Genomic DNA, 12,443 nt, shown 5'->3' on the forward strand with positions numbered 1-12,443 from the left:
TGTGTGTGTGTGTGTGTGTGTGTGTGTGTGTGTATAGGCCAGAGATCAACTTTGAGTGTTACTCCACAGGACAGCTCTCCACCTTGCTTTTTGGAAGCAGAGTCTCTTGCTGGGGCCTAAGACTCACTGATTAGACTAGGCTGACTGGCTCCAGAGATACTCCTTGCCTCCACAATCCCCACCATGGGTTACATGTGGATGACACCACATCTACTTTGTACCTATGTAAAGAGACTCTAGAGATCCCATGGGTCTTCATGAGCAGATACATCTCCCTACCAATTTCTTTTATGTGTAAAGACATGATCTCATGTAGCAGAGGCTGGCTTTGAACTCCTGATCCTCCTGTTTTACCTTGAAGACCTGCCATGGCAGCTCCAGCACATCCTTGTCATATATGACTAATCGCTACCAAATTGACCTAAAGCTGTCACCCTCCCCAGAGTGGATTTAGATGGGAGACAGGTAAAGGAGGAGAACTTTCCAGCAACACTGATGCCTCACATCGGTCATCTATGACCAATGGCACCCAGTGGCTACTGAGTTTACCATTTACTTTTTACTCATTTGAATGTGGGATAACCGTTTGGGCTGGTAGCTACTGTTAGGTGGCCCAATTTTAGAAGCTAGCGCACGTGATCATCTGTTGAATGAGCTTGAACCTCTTTTCCTGATGCTTATCAACTTTGTTTCTTCATGTAGAGCCTGAAGATGGCTCACACCGTGCACGAGAGTGCGTACTTGTGTGTGCTTGAATGTATTTACGTGTGCATGTAGAAGCCACAGTCAATGTTGGTTGTCTTCCTTATACATTTCCTACTTTGAGGTAAGGGACGCACATTGAATCTGAAGCTTGCCAGTAAGCTAAACTCACTGGCTAGAAATTCTCCAGAACCACCTGTCCTCTCCCCCTGGCCCTGCCTTTCAGGTGTTAGGGTTATAGGCTCACATTACCACAGCAGGCTTTTTATCTGGGTGCTGGGAATCTTAACTCAAGTCTCCATGCCTGTTCTGCAGGCACTACACTGCCTGAGCCATGTCCCCGGATCCAGCCTTTGCTTTGTCACCAGCCCTCCTTTAGCACTGAGGACCAGGAGTCTACAATGGACCCAATAACAGTGACTTGGTTGGTTGACAAATACTCTGACTCTGAGTTTAGGTGTACAAGTGAGCAATGACCCATTCTCAGGGTATGGAGATCAAGGGGTCCAAGTGACCACAATAATAGCATCAGAGAGAGAGACAGAGACAGAGAGAGAGGGAGAGACAGAGAGACACAGAGACAGAGACAAAGAAATACACAAAGAGAAACATACAAACACATACACACAGAAAGAGACAGAGACACACACAGAGAGACAGAGAAAGACACACAAAGAGAAACACACACATACATACATACACACACACACACAGAGAGAGAGAGAGAGAGAGAGAGAGAGAGAGAGAGAGAATCCACTTTTTCAAAATCATACTCCCTCACTTCCATTGTAACCATCACTACGATCTACACTCAGGGCATCTTAGTTTTATTTCCTGTTGCTATAATAAAACATCCAAGAAAATCACTTCAAGGAGGAAGACTTTATTATTTGGCTACTAAGTCCAGTTTATGGTCAATCACTGCAAGGAAGTTGAGTGGCAGGAACCTGAAGGGACTAGTCATGTCACAGCCATAGTCAAGAGCAGAGAGAGAGAATTAAACCATATCTACTTCTGCTCAACTCACTTCCTCACTCTTACACACTTAGCAATCCTCTTCCTAGGGAATGGAGCCACCCACAGTGTATGCATCTCCCCGCCTCAATTAACACAAGGCAAGTGTCCAGACATGCCGGCAGGCAACTTGATCTAGGTGACTCCTCATTGCAGTCCCTTCTTAGGGGACTCTACATTGTGACAAGTTGACCAAACACACCAACACATGTGGGAATCATTTTCTTACTTCTAGCAGCAAACAAATGAATTACCAGTTACTGCTAGGCAGAGACTAGCAGGTCCTCTCTGCGCCTTATGCATCCCTGCTGGTGTCCTACTGTCGCCCCTGAGCTCTGAAAAGATGAAAGACCTCTTTTGTCCATCTGAGACAAACTCAAATAGCTCCAGATATTCCCCAGGCTGGGCTTCATGGGATGGACGAGTTACTTGGACATGAGCAAGGATCAGAATCAGATTTTAAAAGCACTCTTGTTCTGATCAAAAAATTGGTTCCAATTTCTGGATCTATTACTCCTGGGTAGATGTACAACTTCATTCCAGAGACCCTGTACCTCTTGGACATAAGCACTAGTCCCCTTTCCTAACCAGGCCCAGACTGAAGCTGCCTTCACTGTCCTGGGGTTAGCTTTGTCTAAGTTTCACAGGACTGTCTTCATTGCAAGTTTGTTTCCACTTTCGGAGCTCTAAAGTAAGTGTCCCGTCTTTGCTCTCTGGGAAGACATTTTTGTGGTTTCTGAAATCTGGATCCAATTCATTGGATAAACTATGGCTCCAGGGACCTCTCCTTCTCTCTGGCTGCAACTGGCACTTTCATTCTAAAGAGGCCTGGACTGTAGACTGGCCTAACATTCTTCAGCCCCAGACTCGCTTTTCCAGCATGTATCTGTAGGCAGAGCTTAAAAACCACGGTCTGATGTGGAAAAGATTTGGAAACGGGGTCTCCTGCTCTCTCTCTCTCTCTCTCTCTCTCTCTCTCTCTCTCTCTCTGTCTCTCTCTCTGTCTCTCTCTCTCTGTCTCTCTCTGTCTCTCTCTCTGTCTCTCTCTCTCTGTCTCTCTGTCTCTCTGTTTTTTTTTTTTCTGTCCTGTTGCTTTCAAGTCTACTGTTTGAAAGGAGAAAGGTGGGCATTTTATCTCCCCTTCCTTCCCTGCAGACCCCCTTGAAATCAATGTATTCCAACCCAGGCTGGTCGACAGGTAATAGGACAGGCTGGGGGAAACCTTTGCTGAGATGGCTCTGCTGGAGCTGCTGATGAAAAGGCTCCAAAAGAGAAGAGGCACGGCAGCCTGCACATGGCGCACAAACATTTACCTTCTCAGATGCCGGAACTAACGGCAGAAAAATCATCTGGAACAGGAAGGCAATTAAAAGCCCATTCCAGAATGGAGAGGCAGAGGCTCTGCCCTGCTCTACCCTTGAAGATGATGAAGAATAATGTACCTCCCGATCAAGGCTGTGTGTGGATCAGGGCTGAGAGAGAGGTGGAGGGAGGGGCTCCCCATAGAAACTATGTAAATGGCATGGTGCATATGGCTTCAAATTCGTCAGAGATGAGCAAAGGAAAGAATAATTCAGAGCCCTTTGCTGGTAACCTTTTCAGTGTAGGGAAGTAAGAACCCTCTCTTCCCTTTCATGTGCTCTCCCGTGCTTGTATTTAAGAAGGGAATTAATTCACTTTAACGTTCCTTGACTTGTATATCTGGCTTGAAGGTTAGGCAAGGGAACGAGTCCCTGGGGCTTTCACCAAACCATGATTAAAGTTGGAGAGAAGATGGATCGGCTGTGTTTGCGTTCACACGGCAGAAGGTCTCTTGAAAGGCAAAGACAATACTTCCCTGGCTTTCCTCTGATGTCCTGGGTTCCCAGGAGTGAAGGACGACCCCACCAGACACACACCCTTGCGTGTGGACAGAAACGGTGGGCAAATAATTTCCGCTTATAAATAGGCTTCTGTGTTCCAGAAAAGAAATACCCCAGACCAGTATTTGAACAATCCTGTTTAAAAATAAATTACGTATTTTAAAAACGCCTTAGTAGCTTAAAATCGTGGTGTTTGCCATTGACTTAAACCTAACAATCCCGTCATTGTGTAACAAAAAGACATTCAGAAGGCCAGAACCCAGTCTTTCTGGTGTCCTGCTGCAGACGAGCAGCAGAAAGCTTATAAGATAGGACTGTGAAGAAGAGGGGGAAGGGAGAGAGGAAGGAAGAAAGAGTGGGAAGAGAAAGGGAGAGGAGAAGGAAGAAGGGAAAGGAAGAGGGGGGAGGCAGGAAGTAAAGAGAGGAGTAAGAAAGGAGCACAAGGGGCCTGGATGCTTTTGAAAGGACGCCATCACTGGGTTTGAGCAACCAACTCCGAAGACTAACACAGAATAGATAATATTTGTCTGTCTGCTTGCTGACGTCCATTTTCTCCTTTGTACCCAGTGAGACGGACATCCTGTCCCCTCTCCATTCTTATACGCCAAGGGACACTGACTGTGAGTCACAGCCATACTCTGTCCCAGGAGTCTACACTGACCCTGTCCCAGGAGTCTACACTGAGTTTCTGTTGATGATGGGCAAACCAGGAGGAACCAGCCTCTGTCTCCTCACTCTGGCTCCTTCCCCAGTCTGGTGAGGATGCTCCACGAGCACACGTGGGTCCCTTGCTTGGTGGGGACACAATTCATTGTCATATTGCCTCCCTTGTCTCTTACTCCGTCCCATCCTTGCAGTTCTTGGTATGATCTTCCTGGCAAAGAACTTGTACATGATTCCTGGGATCAATCTCAGCTCACGGGAGAGCTCGTCATGAGAGACAAGATGGCAGCAAGGACCCACCAGCACTGCTCAGCCCACCAAGCAAGTATTTCCTCATGATAGCTGGGCCACATTCTCCCAGACAGGACTCTTCTCTGTGCTTCTGCCCTGTGACCTAGGGCTGTGTCCTTTGCCCATGGTTGAGACTATAACAAATACGTCTCCCATGAAGGACAAATGTGGTAAGGGCTTGGGAACAGAGAGGGGAAGGTACTCTACAGCCTGAGATATGAAAAAGAGCTAGTCAGAGAGATACAGCGACCTGTGGAGAAGCAATGGAAGTCATCCGCGGGAAGTCTCAAAGGAACATAAGGGTGGGAACAGAGAGGGATGCAGGGGAAGGAGGGTGGAGAAGAACAGCTCTCCTGACTTAGAAAAGATCTGCCAATAACCACCCGGGGGCGGCGTTCAAGCCTGTTAAACCTGCCATTTCTCTCTCTGCGTGAAAGACAAACGAAAATTGTTTGCGTGATTATCTCTGAAAAGGAAAACTGAGAGCAGAACTTGACAACCAGAAAGCTGGGCACCAGCCCCAAACACGTGAGGCCCTGCAAGTGAGGCCCTGTGAGCAGTGCCTTTGTCTCTTCATGTGGGAGCCTGGTCTGCAGGTCGGCTGTTAGAGACTGGCCACAGTGGTGGCAGTTTCGGTGCTGGTAGGTGTGTGAGAAAAATGGCCCCAGTTTAGGGAAACCAAGCAGTCTTGGGTTCTCTTCCTTAAACCAGGCTGTGCACCACCTGAGGTAACATCTGCAGAGTGTTATAATTACGCAGAGCATAGAGGAAATGACAGCCTTTTTCTCTTTCTGGTTCTCCATGGGACTCCGTCTCCTTCTATCTCCCAGTACCCGTGTTCCCACAGAAGTTTCAAAAGCACCCCTTAACCTTTCTGAAAGCTGAGGCTATTTTCTTCCTCCAGCAAGCCCCTCAGGAAGCTGCATTTACCAGTACTGAAACAAATGGAAACATGCATTTTTGTTTAATTGTCTTACAATTTGGAAAGATTATCTGGACTGCCTGCCAAAGGCCACTGTAGCCCCAGCCAGCCAAGATCGTGCTAAGTGAACAGGGACCGTTCAACAGCCAGCTCAAGGCTGGCTGGCTGGTGTCCGGTCTACCTTGTCACCCTCCTTTTCCTGTCTCGGGTATGCCATTAGATGTCAGAACAAATTACAGCCAGCAACCATTGGGCAAAGCTGTTCTTTTTCAGTTTAATTACCTAGCTCAGAAGACTAACCCCTTGTTGGGTTATTAAGATGTTGTTGCAGATAATGAATCATTTGAGAAATTCCAATTTCCTGTTTAGCTGCCTCTGAATGAAGTCTTTTCCAAGGCGGGAACTCAACTGATATGTATCTTACTCAACTGGACTTGGTGTGATCGAGCTAGTCAAGCCCCAAAGCCTGCTCTGCCAACTGAGACAAGCTACCATCCTGGGTATGGATTGATCATGTCAAACCAGAGAAGAGCAAAGCATGGTATCCCACACCTATAAACCCAGCTCTTGGAAGGTAGAAGCAGGATAGCAAGTTCTGGGCTAGCCTGAACTACGGGTTGATACCTTGTCTCAAAGGAAAAAAAAGAGTAAAGAAGGATCAACATGTGTCACCCCAGGCTGGAGGGAAGGCTCAGAGGTTAAGAGCACTGGATAGACTTCCTTCTGGAGGATCTGGGTTCAATTCCCACCAACTACATGGTGGCTTATGACGATCCTTAACTCCTGTTTCAGGGAATCAGACACTCTCTTACGGCCTCCTCAGGCACCATGCATGCATGTGATGCATAAATATACATGTAGGCAAAACACTCATACAAACAAAACACCTCATCACCCAGCACAACTCACTGGGGAACAGTCACAACTGCAGGGCCTGGAAATTGGTGTTTGTGGGTCTGCCCAGTGTCTGAAAGAGGAGTAATTTCTTAGCGGATACACAGGAGACCTTCTGTCTCAGAGCACGGCATCTGTTTAGTGTGGGATCCACGCTTCCACTGTAAGAACTTATAGCCTCCCATTCCCACCTCTTCTTAAGCCCTAGATCAAAGGAAGCCTATCTGGACATAGCAAATATTATTAGTGTTATCAATGCAGCCGTCACTGGGCACTCAGTCTCCATTTTCACTCGAATGAAGTTAGTGTGTGAAAATTCAATTAGGAGAGAGAAACTAGATGTACTTTGGAGGTGCGTCCACAACAGCCCATCTCAGCCTTGAATAATCACCCCTTCCGGTGTATGCTTGAGTAGTTTACCAGAATGTACTCACTTACACAGAAAGCAGGAGTGACAGTCAAGGAACTGGACCGGAGACCCTAGGGAGATAGCTCACATCCCCTTCCTTCCTGCTATTGGTGTCTGGGTAAACTGGTGTAAGGAGGGAGTCAGAAATGAACAAAACTGAGTGTCAGTGGACACCATCTTCAGGAAGAAACTTTGAAATCTATCACATATAATTTCAGAAAATGTTTCCTGGGGGTTTGGAGGCAGTGTACCCCTAGAGAAGCCTAATGTCCTGCTGAGCCTCTTTCTCTCACTCTGTGAATCTCTCCAGGCTCCCTCCCTCTCTTCCTCCCTCCCTCCCTCCCTCCCTCCTTCCCTCCTTCCCTCCCCTCTCTCTGCTCCTTAGCACCTCTTGGACTCTTACTGGAACCTCTCTCCACCTAACAGTGGCAAACACAGTAGACATTTTATAGAAAGTCATGGAGTAGAGCCAACCCAAGGATGACAAGGACGCTTTCTCTTACACCCAGTGACTGGGTACCACAGGAGGAGGCTGGTGGCCATTCCTTCCTGATCCATACTGCTTGCCTAAGGTGAGAATCTGCTTACCTAAAATAGAGCAGAAGCACACCAACTAAGGGCCTCTCAGCAGGAAAATCTTCTTCCTGCAGAGAGGTGCCAAAGCCTTGGTAGCTTATCAGCACATCTTTCCATCCGATGCCCACAGTCCCACGGCCTCTTCTGCTTTTCTTGTTTGCTATGTCCTGAGGAGCCATTACAAAATTGTCTCCATCAGAGTCCCTGGGTCATGTGGAGGTACTCCCCAAACCCTAGAGTGAGCTAGGAGTGAGGTCACAGGTTCACAGGGCTGGCCGGTAATGTTCACTGGAATAGCAAAGCTGTACACACAACAGAGCCCTCCCTTAGCAGCCGTGTGCCACTGGTTGGAATGGCTGGCTTATGGAAAGCCCTAGGCCCTCCAGCACTTCCTTGGGTGTATCAGGATGTCTCTGTTTGAGCAGACTCAACCAAGATCAGGTTGTAATAAAGGGGAAGAAACCAGCCTGGGCTGGGACCCAATCTTGACAAATCTTGGGTATGTGGATACCCACAAGTCTCGTTTCTATGTCCCTAAATGGTGACATAACTACTATGCTCAAATCTCACCCACAGGACTCTTTTTAGATTATTGATATGAAGGCGCCTTGGAAAATAAAACCCACTGTGATGCAGCCAGGTGAGGTGGTGCACGCCTGAAATCTCCAAAATCAAGTGGCAGAAGGCTGATCAAAGTCTATGGCCAGTCAGGGGTACATAGTGAGCTCCAGGCCAACCGTAGCTTCATACCGTAATCATGCCGCAAGATCTCGTTTTTTTTTTTTTTTAAATCCTTGGTGTCAGCAAAAGGCCTTAATTCTTCATCTGATCTCATCCTGCACAGGCCTGGAAGGATCCCAGGCCCTGGAGATGGCATTTCCTGTTTAATTGGTGAGATCTCTGCCTTAGACAGCTTTAGACAGCTTAATGACCTATTAGTAAAGAAGGTGTCTTATTGCAGAGGCCAGTTTATCATCTGCCACTGCTGATAAGGAACAGAAGGATGCCTCTGGCCACACAGCCCCAGCACATCTTCAGGGCTGGTTTTTAAAGTGGTTTTAATGCCTGGGGCTAATTGGCATGGCTTAGGAGCAGGGAACAGAACTTAAGCTTTCTATTTATTTAAATAATGCAATTTCTATGAAAATGAGTTCACTCTGGCCCTTTGAAAGAAAAAAGGCAAACCCAAGAAAGGTCAAATACGTGACAAGAAGGTTGTTTCCTCCTGGGCTGGCTGTGGGCCTCCTGGCTTTGCTTTGCAATGGAGCAGAGTCCTCAAGTTGCAAGGTTCTCCACGCCTTTGGAGCATGGACTGGTCTTCACAGCTGGTCTCTGGCAAAAGTTTCTGGTTTTGTTGGGTTGGCAATGTGCATTGATCTACAGGTTTCTAGAGCTGATATTGCTTGGCCAGGGTGTGTGGTGAGCATCAAGACCACCTGTACCTGCCAAGCTGTAAACTGTGTGTATCAGTACTCTAGGATAGACTGGGTTGTAAAGCTCAGTGCAAGCCTTTTAAATGCTTACACCAGCTTGCTCCCAAAATTACAGCTGTTCATGCTGGTGCGTCTGGTTATTTTAAAGTCAGGTCCTGGGACTAAAGAAATGACTCCGCACTTAAGAGGACCTACTGCTCTTGCAGAGGACCCAGGTTCAGTTCCCAGCATCCACACTTGGTGGTTCAAAACTATCTGTAACTGTAGCTCTAGGAGATTTGACACTCTCTAGTCTTCAAGAGAACCCACATACATATACCACAGACAGACAGACAGACAGGCATGCGCACACACACACACACACACACACACACACACAAATCAAATAAAACACAATGGGGGTCCTCTCATCTTCTACATCGTTCTTGTTCTCATTTTTATTATATTTTACAGTTTGTTTAGCAAAAGAAATGAATTCCCCCCTCATGGGCACTGGCTTTGTTGACCAAGGTCATTTACAGAAGGAAAGGTTTCTCTGGGTTCGAAGTTCCAGGGAAGAATCCAGCCTGGCAGCTGAGGCAAAAACAGAGCTCACACCCTCACTCACAGCCAGGAAGCAGGGAGAGAGGAGACTGGAAGTTTGGTGAGGTTTTTACTCACAAAGTCTCCCCCCTCCCATACTTTCTCCTGAAGGCTGCATTCCCTTAACAGCACCACACCTGGGGACTAGCTGTTCCAATGCCTGAGTCTGTGAAGGACATTTCTCAGTCAAAGCCCTATGGGCGCTGTGGAAATTATTGTTTGGCACCCTGTCTAAGCAGTCCTCCAAAGGAACTTCAGCAGGTAAAAGTAGCTGTCCCGATGAGGACACCTGAGGCCCCTCTCGCCCTCCCTCCCTCCCTCCCTCCTTTTCTCCCTCTCTCCCTTGAGTATTGCCTAAGATTGTCTCTCAAAAACCATTCACTGATGAACTCTTGTCTTGGGGTCTGCTTCTTTGGGAAACCAAACCACTTAGTTGATGTGATTTGATGCGATTTTTCTGAAAACCTTCAAAACATTGTTTTTGACCTTTCTCTTTCTCTGTCTCTCTGTGTCTCTGTCTCTGTCTCTGTCTCTGTCTCTCTCTCTCTCTCTCTCTCTCTCTCTCTCTCTCTGTGTGCACGCGTGTGTGGCATGTGTGGGTGTGTTCACCTACTGCCTTCTGAATGCTGGAATTACATGCGGGTCACAATGAATGCTGAATATCTGAATTCTGGTCTACAGGCGTTCATAGTCAGTGCTCTGTCCACTGAGTTCTCTCTCCCTAGGTCCCTTCAAAAGCATTTTCAAAATAAAAAAAAACAATAAAACCTTTCTTTTTGGTCCTGAGGATTGAGTACCAGGCAAGCTACACCCCAGCCCCCCCCCCTTTTTGAGGCAGAGTCCCACTAAGTTCCCCTTGCTGGCACTGATCTTGCTCTGTAGCCAAGATTGCTCTTGAACTTTGGATCCTCCCACCTAATCCTCTCCAATCTCTGGGATTACAGATGCTCAGCAGCAGCCCTTGGCTCGTGCTGTATTTTAACATGGGAGGCTTTATCCACAGTTCTTCAATCTCCCAGAATGATACTGTATCTGCAAGTCCCGGTACATGGTAACTCTTAATTGTAACCCGACTCTGTTTGGCAGGAATATAAACTCTTTGACTTTGTCACAATCCCCACAATTCTCTCCTGTGTTCTCCAGGTTATCTTCATTGCCAATTACCAGTTAGTTGCTTGGTGGTTTTCTTAAATTACCCAGATACTTGACTGTTTTTCAAGCTCCGTAAAAGACAGCGACAGATCAAAAGGGCTGCGAGTTTCCACTAAAAAAAAGTCGAGTAGAGAAGAGAGCATTCCTTTTGTTCTTTTAACAGCAAGCAAGCAGAGCTTACTGAAAAGCAAAGAGATAGCTCTCTGCTGCTGAGAGGAATCTCAGACATGGTGCTGTTTAGGATATTCCCACAGGGTTAGCACAAGGACAAAATCGGTACCCAAAGTTCTAGGACCCCAAGCTCTGGTTCTGTTGAGCTGAGTTTCTCATCTAGCTTAAAGCTGGGGCTCCACATTCCGCATCCAAGGGTAAACACATTAAGCAGGAAGCAGGTTCTCCAGGTGACCACCCAGACTGGGTGACCCCTATTATGCATGAGGTTGACTGTGGAGGAGTCTTCCCAAGTCCATCCTTCCATCCTTCTCAGGCTCATGGAATGCCTACATGGAGTCTGTCCTATTGGTGGACACCAGAAAGGGCCCCATAGACCTAAGTATCCAGGGTCTTCCCTGTTCTACGGGGCGAGGGTAAAATGCTCTCTGGTGGCACTTAGCCCTGTGAGCTATCTTACAGAAAAGTCTCTAAAGATATGCAAGTGTGTATTGTTGGGGATCTACACCCAAACACTTGTTTCCCAGCATGCAATGACCAGGGCTGTTGCTGTAGTATGCGTAGAGATCACCGTCCTTCAGGCTAGTGCCTGCAGCGTGCCACTTCCTGTGAACTCACCATACTGTCTGCTTTTATAATGACAGGTTACAGACTTAAGGAGCCTTGGCAGTGTCCCTTCCCATGGAATCAACCCCCACCCAGACCTAGATTTCTATTATATCTATGGGGGATCCTGGGAGTTTGTTCCTCAGTTTCCCCACAAAATCGCATGAACATGGCTGTGTCTCTCTGGAGGAGTCCCAGACATTGAGTTTGTGACTGATTTGATGAGATGCAGGTGACAGAACACTCCACAGGCCCTCAGGCTGTTTCCCAGTCTGCGTTTAGTTTACTCCGCGCTGTCATCCAGGTCTGACATCTGCACAGGATAACTGTTTGTTTGTTTGTTTGTTTCCCAGGTCTCCTGTCCTTCTGATAATCGTCTAGGAGGAGAACCCTAGAGGGAAAACAGGAGCCCTTTCTGCCCTCCCAAGCCTTCAGCACAGAATTGTTTATTAAAGTCTATTTTACTATAAGATGAAAACCAGACGTTACAGGCAGCATCCAGGATGGGAGAGATGGCTCAATCAGTAAAAAACATGCCATGCAAACACGAGGACCCAAGTCTGATCTCTAGCATAAATCCTATCTAAAATCCAGGCCCAGTGTCGCAATCCCAGTACTGAAGGGGCAGAGATACACAAGTCCATGGCGAGCAATTGAAGAAAACACCTAGTGTTAGCCTCCTTACACACAAGAACACATGTATCTGCACAAATAGTAAACAGAAGAGAGGGAGGAGGAGGAGGAGAACAGCGAGAGGCCATCTATACACGTCTACCATCTCACAGCTCACTGTATGGCATTTTCAATTTGCACATTTTTCTTATGTTAATTACATTTTTTAGTGAACAAAAGACTGTACCCAGTATGTGGTACAGTGTGTGAGCTTTTAAAGCCAAGCCAGGGAACAAGTTTTACAACTTGGGGTTCACTTCTCTGCCTAGAATATCCTGCACCGTCATTCTTCCAGTTTATCACCTCAAATCTCTGCTTCAAAGGACCCACTTCTAAAAATCCAACCCTCTCTTGGAGAACTAAAACACCTTACAACAAATTAAAAAAAAAATACCCCTACCACACACACACACACATTCTCAATGATGAGCAGAAAAGATTGTATTGGGGAGTAAGGCAGAGTCTTCTCGACTCTGGAGTTGGGTGTGATTCTT

Source organism: Grammomys surdaster, unplaced genomic scaffold (genome assembly GCF_004785775.1).
Source record: "Grammomys surdaster isolate TR1022 unplaced genomic scaffold, NIH_TR_1.0 193, whole genome shotgun sequence".
Classification (NCBI taxonomy): Eukaryota; Metazoa; Chordata; class Mammalia; order Rodentia; family Muridae; genus Grammomys; species Grammomys surdaster.